Source organism: Fulmarus glacialis, unplaced genomic scaffold (assembly GCF_000690835.1).
Source record: "Fulmarus glacialis isolate BGI_N327 unplaced genomic scaffold, ASM69083v1 scaffold7247, whole genome shotgun sequence".
NCBI lineage: Eukaryota > Metazoa > Chordata > Aves > Procellariiformes > Procellariidae > Fulmarus > Fulmarus glacialis.
Window position 1 is genome coordinate 136,644 of NW_009221243.1, and position 24,175 is coordinate 160,818.

The 24,175-nt window shown below is 39.2% G+C and overlaps 1 long non-coding RNA gene across 1 annotated transcript in view; it reads right to left on the reverse strand.

Moving 5' to 3' along the window:
* Window positions 1-4,410: 4,410 nt before the first annotated feature.
* LOC104079117 overlaps window positions 4,411-24,175 on the reverse strand; it is a 21,683-nt gene continuing 1,918 nt past the window's right edge. Inside the window, exon 2 of the long non-coding RNA XR_683546.1 lies at window positions 4,411-7,760. This is a non-coding gene — a long non-coding RNA (uncharacterized LOC104079117). The remainder of the gene's footprint in view (window positions 7,761-24,175) is intronic.

The window sequence follows — 24,175 nt, forward strand, 5'->3', positions numbered from 1 at the left end:
ACCATCCATCAACTAACCAAGATTTAAATAAATTAATTACCTAAAATTCTTCCGCTTACTATAGGGGGATTTGACGGACAGCATGAGACAAAGCCTGCTTGCCATTTTTTTTTTCCTTCCCCCCATCCCCCATTCTCTCACTGGAGTACGTTCTTGTCCCGTGCCTTGGACCTCCCCTGTAAATCAAATGGAAGCCAGTAAAAACCTAGAAGGCAGGGGAGGAAGTGGTTCTGGCCTTTCAATTCTGCCCTGATGTGACTCCTTGCTTTGTATTGGTTGCCAGAAATGCCTGAATCTAAAGGAAAATCTTTGTACAATCAGCTCACACATGGTGTGAAGGGTCTGGTAACTACAGCAAGCTCTGCACTCCCTAGCAGGGCAACCCTTCTGCCAGATGAGACTGACAGGCAGATGTAACAAGCTTGCTACCTCTTCACATGTAATCAGCAAGGAATAAAACCCACCTGTGAGCCTGAAAAGCTGAGCAGCAGATGGTGGCAGGTAGGGTGGGATTTCCCAGGGGAGCTGGGGGTCTGTTTGTGTTATTTTCTTCCCTAAGGTTCTTACATCTCCTTGTGCTGAAGCTTGTCCCCCTCCCTATGGTTTAACAGAGCGTGTTGCTGGATCTCACCCTCAGTCAATTTTCTGGTCTAAATCTTTGAGATCCAGTGTTCCAGAAAATTAGGGATACCCGTATTGCTGTGGGGTGAGTTCAATGCCTGTGGGATGCTTTCACTGCTTGGCCTCCTTCCCCAGGCACAGGAGGCCTGAGCTTCTCCTCTCTGGCAGAAAGCACAGGCAGGTAAACCTCTAAAGAAACATTAAACGAACTCCTAATTAAATTTGTAAACTCTCTATGCTACCACCTTTTTGAGAAACCTTTTTTTTTTCTTTTTTTTTTCCCCTTTGAGGGATTTGGCAGTTAAGGAAAACCTGGGCCTGCTCCAGCTTTGCCGAACCATGAGCCCTGTGGCAAGTTCCCCATCCAGTCCTGGTTGTGAGACCCTCATAGCTGAATTTTCCCCCATTTCTGTAGTCACACCAGGCTGGGGCCCACTCGTGTCTTCCCTCCTCACAAACGCCCATTCTCAGGGAGTCATACCGGCTGCCGAAACACCGTGCTTGCCGGGGTAATGCGGCCCTGAGGGCCTCTGCCCTGCCACAGCTGTAGGAGCTGCAGGAGCTCCAAAACCAACAGAGACATGCTCGTACCTCAACAACCTTGTCTCAAGCATTGGCTGGAGGGGCCACGCATGACCACACACTGGCTGGATGCTCCCCATTGTCTCCTGCTTGCTGTGGACTCAAAAATAGCCCTGGGACCATGGGGTCCCACCACGTGCTGACCCGGCATTTTGGCAGAGTATAAACTCAGGGCCTAGTGGGAGTGAAAGCAAGGGCAGCCCTTTGGGAACAACATCAGGGAGCATAAGCCCTTCCTCATGTCCTGGCCCTTGCTATCCTTCCCCACAGCACAAGCTGAGCCTGTCCTGGCATACAGGGTTTCCCTGTGCACCTCGCCCAGCACCCTGTCCTCGGCCGCCATCGCTGTGCATGGGGAGTACAAAAAGCCGCTGCCAAGCTCAGGTGTCTGCTGCACCCAGGGGCTGCCACCAGTGTGAGGTGGGACTGCTCATTTCTGGACCGTGTTCAGCCGCCGTGCCCAAGGCCAGGCTCTCCTGAGCAGGAGGGAGGTTTCTCCCCCAGACCTGCAGCCATGCAACCTGCTTCTAGCCAGGGTCTGGTTTCTGTTTCATATGGTGCTGGCTGTGCTGCGACATGTTTTGGGAGCCACTTAATTTGTCTCACGAAGCAATCTGCTGTAATTTTCCCAGAAAATGTATTTTAATTTCAAAGGGAAAAGGAAGGTTTATCTGGACACAGCCGATCAGCTGGCGTGCAGCAGCTGTTTGTGTAAAACCTGCCCAGTCTCCCCGGCTGGAGGGCGCCTTAGCAGCAACCGGGCCCCCGGGCCTCGCAGGCCAGGCCTGTGTTTTGTCAGCCTGCTGCATCCCAAACTATGACTAATAGAAGTATTTTGCTATTTATCATCTGATAAATGCTTACTGGCTTGTAATCAGACTCGCTCATAAGAGTCTAGCCAGCGCGCCAGCGGTTATTTTTGGCTGCCCAGATTCCATTTTCCTGTGTTATTTGCTGCGACCAGACTGACACGTTCACATTTTGATAGCCGTGTTGTCGGTTCCTGCGCTCGCTGACAAACGAGCTAATGCCTTTATTGTTTACAGAAAGGATGTTGTTGAGGATTACTGGCCTGGATTTTTAAACCTCTCAAGTGTATGCCAGCATGAAATTACTGTCCTTAAAGGCAATTTACTCACTGAGAATCCCACACTTTTTGAAATAACTCTACCCCTTATGTCACCATGTTTTTTCTTTAAAAAAACACAAAGTCTACCACAATTCCGCCCTGCTGGAGGAGCACTGACATATGGAAATCTGCTTCTTCTGAACAACAAATGAAGATACTTCCATGGTAGTGAGTAACTGAGAAAGGCAAGGGGCCATACTTTCTTTTCCAGAAGTCAGAGTTGATGGCTGAAGCCTGTCAAAGACCTTGAGTAGGAAGAAGCCTCCAAAGTGGGTAAAGGACTGGGTGAGTTCTGGCCCTGCACCTCACAAAACTGAGCAGACCTCTATTACTTTTTTTTTCTTTTCTGGAATTTCTAGCTCAAAGCTTAACCCCCGGGGGATGCTTCTCGTATCATAGAGAGCAATGACCAATCAAAGGAGGAATAGACCATCCAGACAAACCAGAGGCTGGCAGGCAAGCAATTTTATCATCCCCAAGAATTCATCAATTCATAAATTGATTTAAATGCAGTGTAGATTTCTCTTTCTCCCCACTCCCAACATTTTAACGCTGAAATACTTACAGACTCTAATAAAGTCAGCGCTTTAAAATAAAGCCTTCGTTCCAAATAAAATTGTACTGACAGATCTGGCTTACCCCAGCACAATGTTTCCAAGCACCTCTAAACAGGACCGTACTGAACTTAGCAGCAAATTTCTATAATCAATATGAAAATCATACCTAGATACCCAATTTAAAACTGTTTTGTTGAACTATAAAGAAGTCATTTTAGAGGAATTGACAAACATAGTTGTCATTTACAGCCTACATGTGTGCTCTATTTCCCTTGTTCTATGTTGTGTTTGGGGGGTTGTTTAGTTTTTTCTCTTTTTTCCTCGTCTTTGGAAGGTTTTTTAGCTACTTGGCCACAGTGATGATTGATTATGGAGGCCACCACTTAAAGCGGTTAGCTGATGATGGATGGTGCAGGTACCGAGAGGCCATTAGGATTCTCGTGAAAGGGAGAGCACAGTATAGATGTAAGAAAAAAATGAACAAATACAGTGTAGAATTAAAAAGTGTAAAATTAAATGTGGGATTTTTGTAGTAGAACAAAAATCACTATTGTTACAGCTCCTTTACATGTGTATAAAGCATTTTCCTAAATGGAATGTTCAGTATTTATTTAAACACACACACACACAAAAGTACTAATCCCAGTATAAAGCAGTTTAGAATGTAAATTTAACTATGAACTGTTTTATACCAGTGGAAGACAGGGGCTGTTTTCTCCAGATATTCCTGAACTTATATTACCTAAAATACTTCAGTCTATACCTAATTAAGCAGATGAATAAATCCCATTGAAGTCATAGAAGCTACTGATGTGATTAAAGAAGATACATGCTTAAATTCTATTTGGAGTTTATATGCAAAAGCTTAACTCCATCCCCATTCAGCAGTACATTTAGGCAACTTTAGACACTTGCTTAAATCAATAGGATTAGATGTTTGCTTGAAGTTACCCATGGATTTAAATGCCATGCTAAATAGGAAAGTACTTATGTAATGGATTAGCTCCAGTTGAAATTTTGTAATTATTATTTAGGAATGTTTTCAAGGACCTGAAATACGTTCATTTTTCCATTAATTTTTAAACCATCTTCTAGACAAGAGAAAATATTTTCAGTTTCAACTTTTTATCCCATTACCTTACCTTCTGCCATCTTCTTTCCACCAGAAAAAAAGAAAGTGGTGGAAAAGGAAGGGAATTCTTTTTTCACTCATAGGGGGAGGGGAACATCAAGTTTTAATGTCTTGATTTAAAAAAAAAACCAAACCAAAAACTAGAAAATTTCAAATGAAGTAATTCTATGCAAAACCAAACAATGCATTAATCTAATTCATACTTTTCTAACTGGGCCAGTTGAACACAAGACTTGTAGAAGGTTTTCACTTAAGTGTACAAAGAGCTCTGAGGTAATTTTTTCCTGACATGAATGTCTGTAACTTCATACCAATTTACCATTTTTTTTCTCTGCTTTAAGATGAACAGGTGCTCCAGATCTAAGAGCAAGAGAAGAAACAAGCCAGCATTTGTATTAAGAAACATTTTTATTAACAAAACAGTAAATTCCACTTGCTTAGCATTTCCAATAATGAATAAATTGGCCTTGCAACAAATAAAAAAATCGTAAATATCTATCACAGAAAGCACTATAAGGTTAGGGGCATTGGGCCTCTCTTCGATGTCTTAGGGTTGAAAGTTTCACACGTTATTTAGTGTTTTGTTAAAAAAGGCAACACAATACAGTCATAGAAATGAAGCCATCTCAGTCAAACAAATTAGGTTATTATAGAGAAAGGATCCAATTTTATGTTAGGTAGTTGGTTTATGTCTGTTTGTTGTTGCTGCTGTTTTTAAACAAAAAGGAATTTTAAATCCACTTGCTGGCACTTCTGATACATCCATATTTGTTTTTTGTTAAATTATGAAATTAAAGAGGAAAAAGGAGAACCTTCAGAAACAGTGTTAAGATCGTGTTTGCTTATTATAGTAGTAGCAGACCTTTTTTTCCTTGATGTATGGATTTAGTTAAAGATTAATCTACCAAACTGCCTGGAAGTTGACCTGACCATCCTATGTCATTAATGCAATCAATACCAAGCAGAAAAGACCATTTCATCTCGCCCAAACCATATTCCGTCATGTCCAGTCTCCTGTCATCAGATTATTCTTGTTCTTCTAAATATCTTCAAGCACTGAAATCTGAACACCACCTGGCTTTCAACTTCTTCTTTCCCCCCTCCAGCTGAAGTCTCTTGCTTCCAGCAATGACCTCCAGTATACCCGACCCTGCCATTCCCTGAGTACAGCTGTCTTGTAAAGGTGGGAGAAATTATGAATGCCAGAGGTGAACAACAATCTAAGAAATGAACATCAGATGGATTTTGTGAACCTGTTCTCATTTTTGTGTCAATGCTAATGAAATTAAAAAATTGTTTTACAAATGCAACATGACACACCTCGATGTGGTTGGCAACCTTCAAGAGAGGTGTTTTCATGTCAGCTACATGTATTTTTAAAGTGCTCTGACTCCCAGATAGATAGCTGTACCAGTTTCCAGCCTTTTTCATCAGCTACAGTGAATAACACACAACAAAATGTTTTGTGCCTGTTGTTTAAAGCTAATTTTAAATTCCTCCTTCCTGTCTGTAAAGTGTGAACATCTATATCCCTCCCAGGAGGCCTTCCAATGATTTGGTTTACTTCTATTGAACTACCCTCTTTCTGTCTGATGTACTCCCTTTGAACTTCCGTGTAAATAAAATGTTACGCTATGATTTATTGCTGTGAACCTAATGAAATAATACTAGAAAAAAAAGGTAACATGTAAATTACAGCATTATATTTAATATGCTTAACTAAAATGCATTAGTGTTTTATATATGCAAGAAAAGCTGTGTGTTACTTTAAAACATGATGAACTTATATTTGTCTGGTTATGATGTCTTGCAATACAATCAACTTAGCTAAAAATACTTCTTCATATGTCAGAATGCCCACCATTGAAAAATACTATCGTGCACCTCAAGATTATTTCCTTTTTGGAGAAAGGGGTAAATTCTGCAGTAGAATCAGCCTGGATAATTAAAATGGGTCTTTTTAGATCTTTTACCACCCAATGCTGTAGTAGCTGTCCTTCATATAACTGAATGCCAGATAAACACTATATGATACTTCCTAAGATTCTCAAGAAACTCATCATTCTCATAATTTCTTAAGAACAAGGTTTCTGTAAGGCAAACCATGCTCTCCAATAGTGAAGCTTTGACTGGAAGCCAAAGGCCAGTTTAAGTCACTAAATATTTAGCTAATTAATGAATGTACATTTCTAGGAAAATTGGCCATTCTGATCAACTTCATTGATGCATATCAGGAGCAAGAGATGGGGATAGGAGGAAGAAGACAAATTACAGTAGAGAGATATCTTTGCTTTCTAGTCCACTTCTTTCATACAAACTACTAAAACTTAATTGCAACAGAATAGAGGCTGTACAGGTAAGAAAAAAATTAGCTGACTCTTATATACATTCATACACATCCCCCTTAGTATAACCACTACACTGTAAATTAAAAAAAAAAAAAAAAAAGGGGAAGAAGTCTGGGACAATTTATAATGGCTGCAAAAAAAATGAAGTATGTCTGTTGCTCCAGATGTCATAAAACTCTCTATACCTAGCAACACTTATAACATTGAGTTTACCAAAAATGGCTGAAGAGCAGATATAGTTTGCATTTTCTATACAACAGGCTATAAAACATCACTTATCACAGTCCAGAAAGCACATATAGATGTGTTTTTATATAAACATATGTAATAACATATTAAGCGTGCATGAAAATTTCCCAATGATTGCATCTATGCCCTCGTTTGTTTTTTTCTTTTTTTTTTTTGTGGAAATGTGCCTTATATTCCAGATTTTTGTTTTTGTTTTTGAAAATAAGGCCTCCGTACTATTTTCCTCACAACCAGAAAGGGGCTTTTTGAAAGTATTTCTACGTAAGTCTTCAGAAAAGCCAGCACTTTGTTTCAAATGCAAGTTTCCAATCACTGCTTCACTGCACCAGACGGCAAACTCTTTATGTTTGCATGTTGAGTCACCATATATAATGACAGTCTTCTCTGGCAATAAGACTAACTTACTTCTCAAGAAAGCGCTAGCACTTTGGCTAAATCCAGAATCATAGGTAGCTTCTTTTTTCTTTTTTTTTCTGTTTTGTTTTTTTTAATTTGTTTTGTTTCATATTGTGCCTTGATGTTGTAGTAATACTCCTTGCTTTATGAATGCGTGGTGTCATCATTGTCTTTCAGAAATGTTCCAGCAACATAAAGACAGGCAGAGTAAATGAAAACACTGTGGATGTTAGGGAATTTATCAGCTCCTGTTTCTGAAAAACAAGAGCATGAAATGCTTGTTTTTAAAAACAGTCTTTCCTTTCTGATTGCATTCCCTGTCTTTTTTGTTTGTTTGTTTTTGAATGTGCTTCATAAAAAGTAAAGTAAATAAGTTTGTATTATGTCTCAAATAAAATGAAGACTATTTCTATACAAGCGTTCTTTTAGATGTTGAGATCAGACATAGTACTCCTTATCCTTATTTTTCTTGTTTTTGTTGGAACTTTTAGCGCTGTTGGGCTGCTTTTCCTTGATCACAGCCCCATTGGATTGTGCTGAGTTACTGATGTAGTTTCGACTCTCATCTACGTGATACGATCCTTCGTCTCGATTCCTGTACTTGTACATAGCATACAGGAGAATGAGGATACACAGCGCCGCTGCTGCCACGATCCCAACTACCATGCCTGTTGTGCTGCTGGATTCACGAATCACCTCGGACGAGCCAGGGTACTCCCTTCCTCCTCCTGCCCTGGTAGGATTTGCTGTAGGTAGATAATGAAACAAGGGAGAGGTTATTATTGAGTTTGCACATTGAGGAGTTAGTCATATCTACCTGCTACAAACATGCATCTTTCTAATTGCACTCACTGGGTCAGGACTGCCTATCAACGTACCCTACTCTACCGGTTTGAAAACATTTAGGTTTGCAGCCCATTCCATTCTCAGGTCTGTCAGCACAAGTAAACAGGCTTTTAAACAAGGAAAAGGACAGCAAGGAAAAATCTCATGTTAGCCTTCAAAAGTATAGTTTCTCCAAATGCTGTTATTAAGCAAAGAATGCCTAAATAATCTGGAATAACAGGTGTGCCACGATTTAAATGCTAGAACGCAAACCTCTGGGAGGAAAGGATCTCCCTCTCCCACTCCCTCCCTCTCTCTTTCTTGCCTTCTGTAAAGAAGAAAAAGTGGCACTATAGTACTTACTGAGAAGACAGTGATGATAAGAACTACCAAACAGAATGGGGGAAAAAATAAAAATTCCCCCGAATAATAAATGATAGCAGTCAATAAGTTGGCTACAAATATTGTCAGCTCTCCTTTAGACTTCCCTCAGCAAGCTTCTCAATTTCTCCTTTCCTTCTAACATTTTTGTTTCTTTTTTTCCCAAATTAATTATATTTACTTTTATTACTTTTAGAGAGCTATCCAATGCTACCTTCTCTTTTCTAATTCAGAGTCTTCCCTGAATATGGCTACACTTTAGAGCACTTTTTCACTCAACTTCTCCCATTCCCTCTTTTCATCATTGACGCCAATACCAGACATTCCTTCAAGCGACGCTTTATGCCCAGAAAAAAAACACTCAAATTGCACAGAGCAAAGGCTCAGCCTTCTAAGAACCCACCTCTCAGGCCAGACTCTGGTCTTTTCAGCTGTGATATGAACTGAACTGACCTATGTCTTCAGACTGTAAAGTCTTCTTGATAGGAACTATTGTGTTGTCTGGCACATTTTATCCCCTTGCACAGCCATGTGGAATGAAAGCCTAATTCCAGGAGGAATTTCTAGGTTAAATGCTCACAGCACACACAATGCTTATGCATTTCCTATTATCTCCTTTCTTTATTGCATTTTGCAGAAGGAGGAGAGGCAGATCTTTGTATAGAATCACTTTAAGTGGCAATAGCTGAGATGGATCTTCTTCAGTAACTTAGCAAGTATCATGGACAAAAATGAAGTGACCTGGGTCTATGCAAAATTCCTCTAATTATACCAGCATTTCCAAATTCCTGAGAGGCCGTGTACCCTCAGCATTGCCAGCCTTGGCTGAGCTCAGGAGCAAGAAAAGAGCAGTGAGTGAACCAGGGTTTCCCACTGAGCAGTGCAGAATACTCTCATTAAGCATCCAGGCTGGCTTATAGAAACCACATTTTAAATCATTACGCATGGCTAACAAGGCAGTCAGTAAAATATAAATGTTAACTAAAAGTATTATTAAACACTAGTTTTACGATATATTCATAATGTTAGCTTTATCAGGCCTTGCCTACAACTAGCATTTTATTGAAGTGTATTAGAGAAGTGTCTTGCTCAAGGTGCATGAAAGCACACTATGCCCCATAGTCACTTTTTTTGCACTGTAAAGACATAATAGGAGGATGATGATTTTAAGGATGCTACATTAAAGGTAATGCCACTCAAACTATCAACACTGGTCAAAAAATTGCAGCAAGTTTGGACAACCAGAATTAAAAGCAGCCACCAGCTGCAGACATCCACAATTGGCCTACGAATAATAAAAGACAGCAAAAAAGCCACAAACCCCAAAAAGCACTAAGTTCCCTCCCCACCTTGGTATTACTCATCATTTATTTATTGGTGATTTGTGTTCTTACTGTTGAAACACCACTTCCTGGCAGTTATCCAACATAGGTTTAAAGAAGGTGACATTTTATTTGGCTGAAAGAACAGAGGCACCACAGTAAGACTCAAGAAAACTGTCACTCGTGACAAATAGTATTTTAACTTCTTTTTTTTTTTTTCCCTCTGAAAGTTGCTAGTTGTTATGAGTTGCTACAATTGGTATTTTCTATGACTACAGAAGAGATCTTGAAGTTTCGTTTCAGAAGGCTGTAAGATTTTTTTTCATTTCAGGGTAGATGCTACCCTACTAAGAAATGTGGTCTGTCTCAAAGTAGTCAGTGACTCTTTTAGATCCTGTTTCTTCATTGTAGCTATTGTAGAAAAGAGAAATTCTTTTACACATAGGGTGTCATTTATTGTTTTACAAGAGAGAATGCATTGTTGCAGAATAAAGACTCCTGAGTATTTCCATAACGAATGAAAGTGAGACGAAGTCTTATCTTACTATGTATGACTTCAGGAAATTAATTTCTGTCTGAGAAATAATAGAAGCAACTGAGTAAACTCTGTCAATACCTGATGGAATAACAGCTGCTCTTTCTCTTTAAAATAGAGACATTTGGGCCAAATGCCGTCAACTAACTTTACAATTAATGTCTACTAAATGACACTTAACAGCTTGCTCAGAGGAAAACATTCTTTTAACATTGCAACCTAAAAAAAACCATGTAAGGAATATTTTTCAACGTTACCTAAACTCCTGCCTTTCACCTGATGGCATCCTTTTATTTTTAAGAATGTTTTCACAATTATCTCATTTATCCCATCTGTCTGAGCAATATTCAACCACTACATTAATGTTATTTAAACTTACAACATTTTCAAAGCATCTGTTGTTACATTTGTTTGGACTTCTGTAAAAGGAGCAGTTCAGCAAGGGAAATGACTTCTTGCTATTTTTCTTCTGTTTACATTAAAATATGCTTCTAACCTAGCAGGGCCTCTCAAGACAAATGAAGGAGAAGGAAATAAGAGGAAAGTTTTACAAAGCACATGGGTTTGTCTGTGAGCATTTTAGGTAGGAAAGGCTAATGGAGCGCTTGCAAGTGTCCTACTCTGAGACAGGAAGGAAAAGGCCACTGGGAAAAGGCCAGCCTACACTTCTTCTGAAATACATAACATCACTGAAACAGCTGCCTTCCATTTAAGTAGGACCTTTATTTGACTAAGACTGGAGTACTCAAGGGGAATTTACCTGGATTCTTTTCCCCTGAAAGACAGGAACTATTGCAAGGGACAACAGATGATCTCAGTGGAAAACAAGTAAAGATCATAAGGTTACAGAAATCTTGCTCTTTGCTTCCCAACTCTTTGAGAAACACATGACACTGTTTTCTTCCCAGCACCTTGGCAGCTGAACCAGGCAAAGTCACTGGCTCCTGGCACAGCAGCAGAGGTATGTCTACAGGTAACCTTGTCTGCTACTCGGTTGCAGTCTCTGTTAGTGTCTGCAGCATCAAAAAGACACTAACTTCATCCCAGATAAAGTTTCTTATTGTAAATGAGAGGCTAAATACCTTATAGGTGAATGTTAAGATTAAATGTCATAAAAATTACCCCAATTTTTAAGAATAACAAGTCATCCCCAAGAATCCTGAAACAATCTATAGTAAGTTGAGGATGGTTTGATTAGGAACAAGAGAAAATCATAAAGACCATGCTCAGGCCATGCCATAACAGTGAGAGGAAATAAAAGTTATCTTGTGGTGCAATGATCCCTTCTTAAAACAACTTCTCTGATGAACAACTCTTCCTCTGAACTGCATACAACCAGCCTTTTTGGATTGCCTCAAAGACCAGCTTAGAAGAGATTGATTTTTAAAAGCCTCTTCTACCACTTATGAAAAACTTTGCATGAAATAATAGCAATTGAGCACAGTTTTACATTGTGTAATAATGGATTAGAAAGTTATTATTCTTGACTGTATTTCTAAGTGATTTAAAATTTAAAGGGAAAAATCTGACTATTTTCAGTGCCCAGTTTTCATTAATACTGTGAAAAGAAAATTGGAATTGCAGGCTCCCATGGTGTTCGTGAGTTGAAATTAGCATACTTCAAAACAAAAAACCTAACAGAAGGACCCCAAACCTGTTTTCTTTACATTTATGCCTTCCCACAAACTGTGAATAGGAAATTACTCACAAGACAAGAATGTTTAACTACTGCATTTGCAATGAGGCATGAAGGCAATTATTTACAGGACACATACTAATTTTCACTCTGTGTGCTATCATTGTAGACCTGTTTGTGGTCGACTTTCTGTAGCATTGTTGGATTCTGGTGAACTGGTTTCTGAGCTCACTGCAATTTCAATGCCTCATTAAAATGAGTATGTCTGAAAAACAAATCTCAGTGCTTCCTCTGCTGATCCGGTGGGATAGATGCAGCCCAACTGCAAAACCAGGATGAGGATCTGCTGTACACTTGTGCAAGAGACTAAGCTCAAACCCACCCTGATCTGAATACAGGGATATCTCAGCCTGCTCCCTTCCTACTGAGCCTCAAGTGGCTCTTAAGGGAAGGCACGAACTGGCTCCCCATGGGATGTCCATCAACGACTGAGTTGTCATGGGAGAGGAGGAGTATGAGATGGTTCCACATGTGGCTGCTGTAGCTCAGTGACAAACTTTCATCAGACTTGGAACAGTCTATATTCAAAGCCACGTGAGAGAGATACCACAAAACTAGGTGCATTGCTCTACACTCTTTGATCATAATGGCATCATGATTCAAAGAGATCGGGAGCTGAGACCTGCATACACAACACACTGTGATGTGATGGAGAGGTGTGGTGCTTATGAGCAGAGTAGCTACATTTGCCATCTCGACCCACTGCATTTGTTCTAAGAAATCTGTCAGATGCTTACTGAGCTTGAGGGAACAAGACAATAACCTACTTTCAAACGATTTTAAGAGAAAATTTTTAAGGTAACTGTTTTAGTCTTTGGTGCGCAAACACAGATTCTTTACTTCCTATAAATTGAAATCTCGAAGGTTCTCCAAAGGAAAGATATAATGCATTAAAATACCTCTAAAGAGACGTTAACTAACTTAGGTGGTCATAAAAATAGTCTAGCAGCGAAACACCATCCACAGCTAAAAAGGCTGTTTTGCTAAGAAGCTAAACGTTGTTTCTGCACAGAATATAGTGTTTATTTCCAAGTGCAATGATTTGCCATATATTGCCTTCAAATCATTTACAAATACTACAAACTCCTTAGGACTGCAGGTTTTGCAAGTAACATTTTTTTTCCTGTGGTTGAGAGGTGAGAGGGTTGTTGTCGCAATCTTCTTTAAATGTCAACATAAGTGTAAAGGGAGATAGGTTAGTTGGTAGCACAGTGCCAACTGATAGACCACACCAAATTGATGGATTTTGTAAGTTAATATGCTCTGCAGAGCTGAGGGGAATATTTCACACAGTTTAATAAGAAGCTTTTGTGAAGACATTTTCCACAAAACTAAATTTAATTTTAGCCAAAATGGAAAATGTAAACCAATATATCACTTAATGTTTTTAGCAGTCTTCATGCCTGTGCTCTTATTCTCTTTATTAGTATATTTTAATAATTTCAATTGTATTGCTCCTCTTTTAGTATTCCTCCTCTCCCAATATGCATCCTTTCTCCTTTTACCAGTTCAGCTGTCAGTCCTACCCCACTCTTACATTTGTCATTCACCTTTGCATCTCCGCTTCTTTCTTTTCTACATGAGTAATTTATCCCATCTTTGTGTGTGTTCTGGGAAATCTTTGATAATTTTTTACTTTGCTTCAGAAATTTTGACTGATCAGCAGAGTCAGCGGGTGGTCTAGATTTTAAATTGAAGGATTCCTAAATGGGAAAAAAATTAAATGATTTTGCAAATAAGATAACATAAGGAAGACAAAAACCAAATACTACACTACTGAGAGCATGTTTTCAAGCTAGAGCTAAGCTGCTATAATCATGGGGAACCCGTTCAGACAGCTAAACCAGTATCTTTTGCCTGCAGCTCTAGCTCCCTGAAGACTCAGATGAACACCACTGTTATGGCAAGAAAAGGGCAGGGACACTGGAAATATAAATTTTTGTTGGCAGCTAACTGTAAGACTGGCTTCACTGTACCAAAACTTACAGTGTTAGCGACAGTGACATTTGGGCCCCACTGAACTTAGCAAAAGCTTTGCCACTGAGCTTTGCAAGACCAAGGTTTCATTGCTTGCTATTTTTATCATTATCATGTCATTAAAAAAAGGCAAAAAAACCCAAAGCCAAAACCCAGACCACCTAATGTAGGAACCAGTTTTCTGCAAGGGAACAGTAAAATGTAGTTGTAAAGAGTGAGGAATCCGATGGCTTGGCCTGCAGAAAAAGGAATGATTCTTGCTCATGAAATGAGCTGCAGGTGCAGACACCCACATTCATCTTTGCAACCGTGGGTGATTCCCTGACTGTCTTCCTTCACTAAGCAGCTACTACATGAAGAGAGAAATGTCTGTGCCTCAAATATTACATATATGGCTTGAATGTTGGAGCTGAAAGCACACTGCATTCAATTTGCTCTAAACACTGTCATCAAGTCAGATCCATTACTGACAAAGTTGATAATGTGCCTGGGAAAAGAAGGGGCCCAGCTTTCAAGACATCCAGAATATACATGCACACACACTGGAAACGCGACCGCTACAAATACCAAACTACGCCTGCTGAACAAAGGCTCGGATACAACTTGCAGGTATAGCTACACTTGTTCAGCCTGAATCGTATTGCTGCCAAGACCTTATATTGCTTCTCTGGGGATGGGAAGAGAAAGATAAATGGATTTCAGGATTGATATAAATTACACTTGATGTAATTAATATTCTTTTTCTCATTATAAAATTATTAAAATTAATAAGATCACCTTGTTTTTCTTTGCTTCTCTCATCATCTTCTACAAAACAATACTGGTGTCTCTGATGTTAGCACAAGGAAAAAGATGGAGATATCTAAAACTTTGTCTTGTTTTGAAATATGATTCTCATGTTCTTGATGCTTTCATCTTTCCTTTCATTTATCCCTTTTCTGTAACTTTTTAAAGGGTATGTTCACAACATGTGCTGTATCTAGGTCAGAATCTACTGTTTAAGCCAGCTTACATTTAAACTGTCAAGGTCTCAAATCTAGACCACAGCTCTTAACCTCAGGAGAAGTGCTGGTTTTGAAACCTATGGGCCAGAATAGCATGTCAGCACAGCAGAACAAGGTTTCATTCAGGTCTTTATATAGTTAGAAGGAGATAGCCTAAGGTTAGACTATTTCAGGTACATGCATCCTCATTACAGGTTACTTTTTCCTTGAATTTTCCCTGCTTCATTTATGAGCAATATCCTTAGAGAATACCTAGTTCTCAAACTTGTCAGCATTCACCTGCCACTTTTGCAGGCTGTCAAATGACTAGTCACACACTAAAAAACCCCAATGTTTCCACAGACGTTTAAATTAGGTGTTCGCAAGTAGCTGAAAATTAGCAGCAACGGTCCTACTACTAGGTATGCAAAAGATAATGAAAATTCACACTGTACTGATCGCTAGAAAACACCAACAAAAAGTTTACCATTTGCCCTTATCTCCTTTGTCTGGCAGCGGGGTAAGCAACCCTGTTCACTGCCAGCAGTCTGTTAACATGGTAATTAGTTGATAAGCTGCAGCTGGCATCCACCAACTACTTTGTAACACCATATGAATTGAATTTATCAGGTATTGCAAATGGTTAGTTAGAAGTACAATGGTTTCCTTACACACCTGTAATTCCCGTTTGAATGCGGGAAAGCTGAGCTGGAGAAGAGCGCTGGAGTAGACAGCGTCCTGTGTCATTAAACTCGGAGAGGCAAAGCACTGGCCTCTGCCCTGTGTCCTGCAAGCAGTGCAGCCAGCTTCCCTCTTCCTTAGCAAAACTGGATTTTCCCTGTTTGCTAGGGGTGGCTGCATCACGTTCCATCTTTCTGTCTAGTCCGTCCTCCAAACAGTAGCTGAGGTAAAGCAAATTTCCTATAGAATTTTAAGGACCTGATTTAACATCGCGTTGTTCAAATGTGGTATGAGAGAAAGTCTTGGCGTAGAAGTTGAGCAATACCGTGTTAATTGAGGCCAGTATTTTGGCTATAAACCTTTTTACACCTTTGCAAAATTTTGCCTTTCTTCTACTACCATGTCCATAAAAACAAGGATGATAAATAGTCCTGAGGAAAATTTTTTTTTCTACAAAAAGAGGCAAATTCAATGCATGTGTATTACAAAACGACAAGAAGTAGTTTCAGTGTCCACAACACAGTATGCAAGAAAATTTATGCACTAGATGTGGCAAATCAAACCAGAATGAAGTGTAGCTCAAAGAACCCAATGGGCTTGCATTAATCAAGGCACCAGTAGCACATCGTCTAATTTCAAACAAACCAGAACAACTCATTTATTTATGTCAACAATCTACGTGCAGTCTTGTTTCTACATGTAAGCTTGATTCAAAGGACCAATTTTTAGGATTATATACTTTAACTTAGGATTTTTAAGCAGATTCCCATGAAAATTAATGGAACCTGTTCCAGACTCAATCAGCTATTTACTTCATCCTTGCGCAAGCAAATCCTTTGCCTTTCCAGAATTCCTTATTTAATAAGACAAAAGTCTCACTCAAGTCAGCAAATTACTAAACTATTTCTGGAAACCTCAGTTTTGCAATTACTAGTTTACTTATTTTCTGCATTTTTCAACCAACGTCAGTGTGTGAAATCCACTCATGGAAATGTTTCGAGAATCCACATAATCTTTATTTGGCTTTATTTAATTGGTTTCAGTAAATCTAATGTTTACAAAATAACCTGAAAACCAAATTCCTCTCTCAGGATGCAGATTAGGACAGGTCTGTGCTGGTTTTCTTACACTTTACTTGTGTATTGTGCTTCCATCCCAAATTGGAAAGACCATACTTTAGAAGTCAAAATAGAGATTACTCCCTATCGGAGTTCAGAAAACTTCAACTGGCATGATCAACATGGGCCACATAACGGGTAAGATCTGACTTGTATTTTAAAAAAGAAAGAAAGAAAGATTATTAGCATCTAAATGAATGATATAGTTTATCTATTGAAATATACATTAAAAAATCCTTCATGATAGTTAAAAAAAAAAAAAAAGGGTATTTTACATCCTGTTCTTCAGTTAAGTGATTCTTTGATTCCAGATTAAAAAGATCTACACCTTTTTTGAAAATGGTGGAAACATCTCATAGTAAAGGCTATCAGAGCACACACATCTTTATTTCTCTGGCTAATAACTAAGAATCACGAAAGATTTAGAACTGCCTAGAACCTATTTTCACATATTAGGGACAGAAACTGCACAGAAACTGGCACTTAATTAGTTGTATTATTGAAAATCTTGAATACCAGTCTTGAAAATCAGGACTGCTTTCTTTAAGAGAGCATGGCCATAGATCCAATTTCATTTTTTCTGACAAAGCCACTGCATTAGCAGTCAATTAATTCTTTAAGGTCTATGTAACACCTTATTCAGTAATTTTGTACTTTGTTAGATCTATTTCTTTTTTTTTTTCCGGGACATATCTCACTCTCTGGTTAATGCTGGAATGGTCTGTAAGGCAGGTTCTTTATCTGGAAGTAGCAAAAAGAATAGGTCAAGCAACTGCTTACATGCTAGCAACAGTGTTTCCTCCAAATTTTTCTAGGCAAAGTCAGGAAGGTAAGCTCTCAAGAGCGTATGCATATACTTGTGGGGAAGGAGAGAGAAAACAAGAGAGACTGAATATTAAATGGATTGTGAGACAAGTAATTTTCCCCAAATAGAATCATAGAATCATAGAATCATAGAATCATTAAGGTTGGAAAAGGACCTCTAGGATCATCAAGTCCAACCGTCAACCCAACACCACCATGCCCACTAAACCATGTCCCTAAGCGCCTCATCTACACGTCTTTTAAATACTTCCAGGGATGGTGACTCCACCACTTCCCTGGGCAGCCTGTTCCAAGGCCTGACCACTCTTTCAGTAAAGAAGTTTTTCCTGATGTCCAATCTAAACCTCCCTTGGTGCAACTTGAGGCCATTCCCTCTCGTCCTCTAGCCTCAACAATGAAACAAGACCACATTCCTCCACCTCAGTGTGTGCTGAATGAGAATAGACTTCTCCTGCTCTCCTCCAACCCTGCCCACAGAACTGTGACCCTTCGCTCTAACCTCTCTCCATTCGCTTCCTCTCACTCACACTGTCTCATGCAGGGATTGTACGCTTGCCTCTGATTGACTAACATATCACTTCTACACCTGAATAAAAGGACACTATATTAATGGACATGTTATTGTCCATGATCCAGACAAGCACTGAAAAATCTAGGGATTTCCACCTAAGTCAGTGGGGATAGGACGAGAGGAAATGGCCTCAAGTTGCACCAAGGGAGGTTTAGACTGGACATTAGGAAAAACTTCTTCACTGAAAGAGTGGTCAGGCCTTGGAACAGGCTGCCCAGGGAAGTGGTTGAGTCACCATCCCTGGAAGTATTTAAAAGACGTGTAGATGAGGCACTTAGGGACATGGTTTAGTGGGCATGGTGGTGTTGGGTTGACGGTTGGACTTGATGATCTTAGAGGTCTTTTCCAACCTTAATGATTCTATGATTCTACGATTCTATTGTCCACATGCGTTTGTGAATGAGTGATGTGGAGTGCCCGGTTTGCTTCTCTGCATTCACGTCCCGGTATCGCAGCAGGATCACATGCTTCAGCTTTGCCTGTATATACCTTCAGAACTGAGTCATAAGCGGTGTTTTACATTTTTAAAAGAAAGAAAAATAACAGAGCCTTCTTTCATGGGCCACCCCTTCAGGTGCATTGAGTAATGTGCCCATTTTTCTTAAATTATTATTTATAAAATGAGTAAATATCTTCAAACTACTAGAAACATTACCATCTGGTTTTGTCTATGCTGTGGAGGTGTCTAACTCCAAACCACTGAACATGTAACAGCAGTACTAATAATTGTCGCTTAATAAATTTCTCTGAACTGTCTTTTCATGTTGTCTGCATATGTCTGAAGCATGAGGTAGAGCTTTAGGTACTGCCATACAAATAACAACCCCAGTATTTACACCATGAATGTTTGCCATTCTTACACACGTTATAGAAGTGAACATCCAACTTTAGCAAGAATATGATTGGAATATGAATGCACCCTCAAAATTCACACACAAGGAAATCCGTTCATCACACGCACCAGTGGAGAAGGTCTTGTGCAAGTTAACAGAGAGCTTTGTACGATTTATAGCAACCTGATGTCGGTATTTCTTACCAGTCTTAGAGCATAGTGAGTCGCCGATACTACATCGATAGAAAACCATTATGCGCAGGAAAAAAGCCAACTCCCTAGTTTCCATTCATATTCTGCCTTCTGATATGTTCATATCGCTGTGACTGCAATTAATACATGCTAGAAAGCATTAGCCTGTGCTGTCATCTCTAGGCTATGTATTAAACCTCTCTTTGAATTACATTATGTTTGGCAAGGAGTATCTACTTAATTGTTCATATTTAAAAGGCATGTTTAGCTAACAATAGCTGCATTTTGTCTTAAAGTGTGCTTAAAAAAATAAACTTTAAAATAATTTCATGTTGATAACAAATCCCCTGTACCAGTTGAGGTTACACAAAGAAGGGATGTATACAAGTGTGAACACAGCCATTACCGCCAAAATTACACCGAATACATTTGAGGAATCAGAATTCTCTAAACTATTGAAAAATTATTTGTTAGAGTGAAAGAAACCCCTTCCTTTCAGCACATGCTATTGTTTTCAGCTGTTCCCAACACTGGGAATATATGAAAATCCTTAGGAATGTAGGAAAATCCTTAGAAAATCCTGGAAAGCTACAATTCTACTCAGTATTCCCATGTTTCAGTGACGTGGCTGGCAAAGAGTAGAGCTCAGTGTTGGTACAATGGATCAATCATCATTTTTGACCCCATTTTCTTAGATAATTTAGGAAAAAATTCTTTTTGATCAAATTCAAATGAGAAATGCCATATTTGTAATTCACAGTGACAGACACTAAGAGCTCAGTCTATTGACAAAGAAGTGATTCAAGTTCACAATAAAGCAATCTGGAAAAATGCAACACTTGTTTTCTGTTGCTTTGGGGAGCTTTATGATTTATAAAAAAATTAAATAACCTTAACAACTATTTTTACTTCAGTTATAGAAAAAATAATCTATATCTGAAGCCCCTCAGTTCCTTTATGTATAGAAATGGTAAGTGCTAGCATTTGGAAAGTTTGTAAATAAAGCATAATTTTCACCCTGTAGTAGCTCATACAGACACATCTATATGTATTTCAGCTAAACATTTTAAAAGGCTTAGTCAAGACAACCCAGCGATCTTTCTAGTACTGGAAATGCATATAGAACTAGAGGATAATTGGACTGAGGCACAAATATTCCCTTTATGTCTCGAGCCATAATGAACACAGTAGCCCTGTGAACTAACTGTAATTTTATTTTTCTTTGTTTCAGCTCCTTGCACAATGAATTCCATTAAGGGCATTAAATAGGGCACTTCCAGTGATGTATAAATTATAGGAGTTACTTCACCTCTTACTGCAATGTTATCTTGCTGCCAGATGCACCAGGAATACAATGCAATAATTTTGACAGGAAAAGAAGAGCAAAACTTCTAATAACAAGCATAAATCATCCGCAGTCCGTATTTCACAGCTCTGCCAGTTAGAAAAATAGGTGTCAGTTCTGGGACCAAAACTAAACCATCACAATGAGTTTGAGAATGTATGGTTCCTAGCCATCTCCATCTATCCAATACATGTTATCGCACAGCAGGGGATGTACATATGCAGGAAGAGTTCGCATGCAAAGCCCCATACTGTTCTGCTCACAGGACAAAGCCTTCCCCAAAGCAGTGACTGAACTCTAGGAGTCATCTTAAGTAGTGGCTTTTTTCCTTGCTCTTGGCTATACTGATGCTTTGGAGATTTGTGACCGTTGCCAGCTGTTTTCTGCAATGCAATGAGCCCGACCAAGATGTAGGAAAATCAACACATGCTCAAAGATCAGTCCATAAGCATCTATCCTATTATTGGTCCTTACTTAATAATGTAGGAAAATAACAGATCCCATTTCTCCCTCAGAATCAAGAATCAGGGCTAAGAAAGGTAACTAGTGCTAACAGTTGGTACATGTCACTGAACTCTGTCCTGACTATTCTTATCCTATTTACCTACAGAAAAAGTACAGGACAAGATCTGATACCAGTTGAACACTGTGCTGAGAAGTGGAACCCAAGAGCTGCCAGGCTGTCCTGGTTTCGGCTGGGATAGGGGTAAATTTCTTGCTAGTGCTATGTTTTGGATTTAGTATGAGGAGAATGTTGATAACACACTGATGTTTTCAGTTGTTGCTAAGTACCCTCCTAGTCCAAGGACAGCTCCCAGGCCTACTGACTGAGCTAGGTACACAAGATGGGAGGGAACATAATCAGGACAGCCAGCTCAGCTGGCTAATGGGGTATTCCATACCATGTGACGTCATGCTCAGTATATGAATGGTAGGCGTGATCCAGGAAGTACTGATCACTACTTGGTTATTGGTCAGCGCGGGTGGTGAGCAATTGCATTGTGCATCACTCATTTTGTGTATTCTATCATTATTATTATTATTATTTCTCTTTTCTGTTCTATTAAACTGTCTTTATCTCAGCCCACGAGTTTTTCCTCACTCTCACCCTTCTGATTCTCTCCCCACGCCACCGGGGAGGGAGAGTGAGCGCGCGGCTGCGTGGTATTTGGCTGCCTGCCGGGTTAAACCACGACACAGACAAACGCTGATCAAGAGATGATGAAGTATTTTATTTGGTTGCAACGTGTGAACCTCTGTTGGCAGAAAGACACTTGTTTGAACCTGAAAAAAGCTTGTTTCTACAAGACCATTTTTTCACTTTGAAGGCTGTCTTCTGCTAAAACTTCCAAGACTAGCGAATACCATATATTCTGGCTTTAAGACTGCCAAAATCTCTATCCATCCCATTTCTATTGGGGCCATCAGGAGAGGTTTTGAACCCAATTTCTAACTTAAACCTTTGTTTCTCCTGAGTTTGAGAAGGATTTAACTGTAATTTGCAGAAAAAGAACTGTTTGTGCGTATGCTAAAAACTGTAAGACTTTTTCCCTGGTCTAGATTTCCCTGCCATTAAACTCAATGATTTCACTTCATTTGACCCAGTTTGCACCTCTCTGTGTTTTGGAACATTTCAATAGCTACAGAAGTGGCTAGATAATAGCTAACAAATAAAATACCAGCCCAGTGTAACTGGAACAAATAAACTGTGTAGCAGAAATGCTCACTGAAACTCAGCAGAAATCAGAGCTCTGTACAGAGCTCAGGAAAGGCTGGAACAGCAGTCCTGACATGCAGAATGGCAATTTGTCCACCTGCAGTTTTGTAACTCTTCACATAAAGTCAGTAAATCATCCCAGGTCTTTTTTTTTTATAGGTTTCCACTAACATTTTTCATAACTTGTCTACAAAATGAAAAGGCTTTATTATTTCCTCTATGACATGAAGCTGAGGAAACGTAAACTGTTATTATTTTTTATTATTATTATTATCTTAATCATTATTCTTCCTGTTATTAGTCTTTAGTGTAGGAGAGGGGAATGTGGAGAGACTGTGAAAGCAATATGTGTTGCCTTACTATACAAAACATAACGCAAACAAAATACGTTGACTAAATTTTGCATGCTAATAAATTTGTTATGACTTCATCCAATTATGGCACATTTAGCAGTTTGTATACCACAATGAAATCTGCAATTACAATTTTTGTGACTTTATGTTCCAGACAAGTTGATGGGATTGCTGCTTAGCAGCTCCTAATCTGGTCTACGTTTTTATGTCCCATATGAAATTTGTTGCAAATTGCATCCTTCCATTTATTATTTAGAAGACAGGTGCACAGAAAGCGAAGCTGGTAGTGGCAGACCGAGACTTGTTAGCCACTATAAACTGCAACATATTTATCCTAGAAAAAAAGACCTATTTTAAGCATAAATCTCGCTAATCAGTAAAACCTAGCTAATCAGTTTCTATGATATATAGGTTTACCATATCCATACTGTTTGTTGAATAGGCTCTCATTTTGAGCTGAGAACTTTGGTTAGAAATAGGCATATTATGGCCAATGATCATGTAAACGTGCATTTATGGTTCTGTCAATAAAACTGAATGGGCTCTGGCCATCCCTTAAATGCATCCTTGCTAGAAAACTGTTGACCTGAGAGCTCTGAGTGGGCTGCATCGTCCCTTGTGCTGGGGCGGATCCCTTTGCTGACTGACCATTAGGCAGCAAGAGAAGAAATCTAACGGGATCTCAGGTTACAGCCTCTAAAGTGAAAACATCAGAGTAAAATTGTCCTCATCATCATATTTTCTGCCTCCTAGAAGTATCTGTTAGGAAACATAAGCTTCACCAGCATTAGTGAGGATGTTAAGGAGTGGCTGTGGAGAAGCAGCTCTGGTTTGTGAAAAGGGTTAAGGGAAAAATGTTGAACTGAGCCATGGGAAGAATTTAAATGGAGGGACAAATCCTTTTGCATCTCCTATCCCAAAGGAAAAGAAAAAAAAAAATCATTGGTCTGTCACTGTCAACAATATTATGCTTTTCTCCCTTAAGTTCCAGCCTACTGTTAGGAGTAGCTCAAATCCACATGGAGACTGCAGTATCACTGAGATGGAGCAGTGCCTACAGGACTATTCATGAAGAAAGCCTATTCATAAGACTAAGCGACTAAGACTAAAACAGCTTATAGAGAGACAGATATGCTAGAAGTTATGACTCCAGTAACCCCTTTGGTTCATGTTGTTTCAAATATGAGAAAAGGACAAGGCCAATGAAGAGGGAAGCAAATTAATAGCTTTTAAGAGTTGAGAGTGGGAGGACAAGTGACATTTTGATGTGAAGAATAACAGATAAAATGATCCAGACAATTGGGATTATGGAGAACATAATTCCTGTGCCAATCCATACTTTTTTTAAAAAGCAGTAGCAGTTGGGATCCAAGAAATGAAAAGTAAAACCATTCTCAAATAAACAAAAATGAGAAGCGGAGCTGGGTGATGAATGATAAGCTAAAATAGGAAAGCTAAACACTGGGATGTAAAGCTAATGGCAAGGTTTTGCAAGAAGATTAACATTCACATTCCCCTTCTGGACCACAGTTTGGGCAGAAATGATAACCTGTCAGAAAGCTTAGTATCACCCCTCCCATTCCTGCACCCACCAGCTAAATGACTGTGCTTGGCTCCAGGACTAGCGAGTGTTGCAGCCCCAGATCTGAAGTTCAAAAAACCCCAGAGAAGAATTATTCTGAAATTTCATTGGCTTTCAGCAAACTGTAAGGCTGAGGTAATGCAAATACATTTCTAATACAACAGCTGCACTCTAAGAAGGTTTGGGAAATTTTTTAGTGGTAGGTAACTAATGTATTATTTTATAT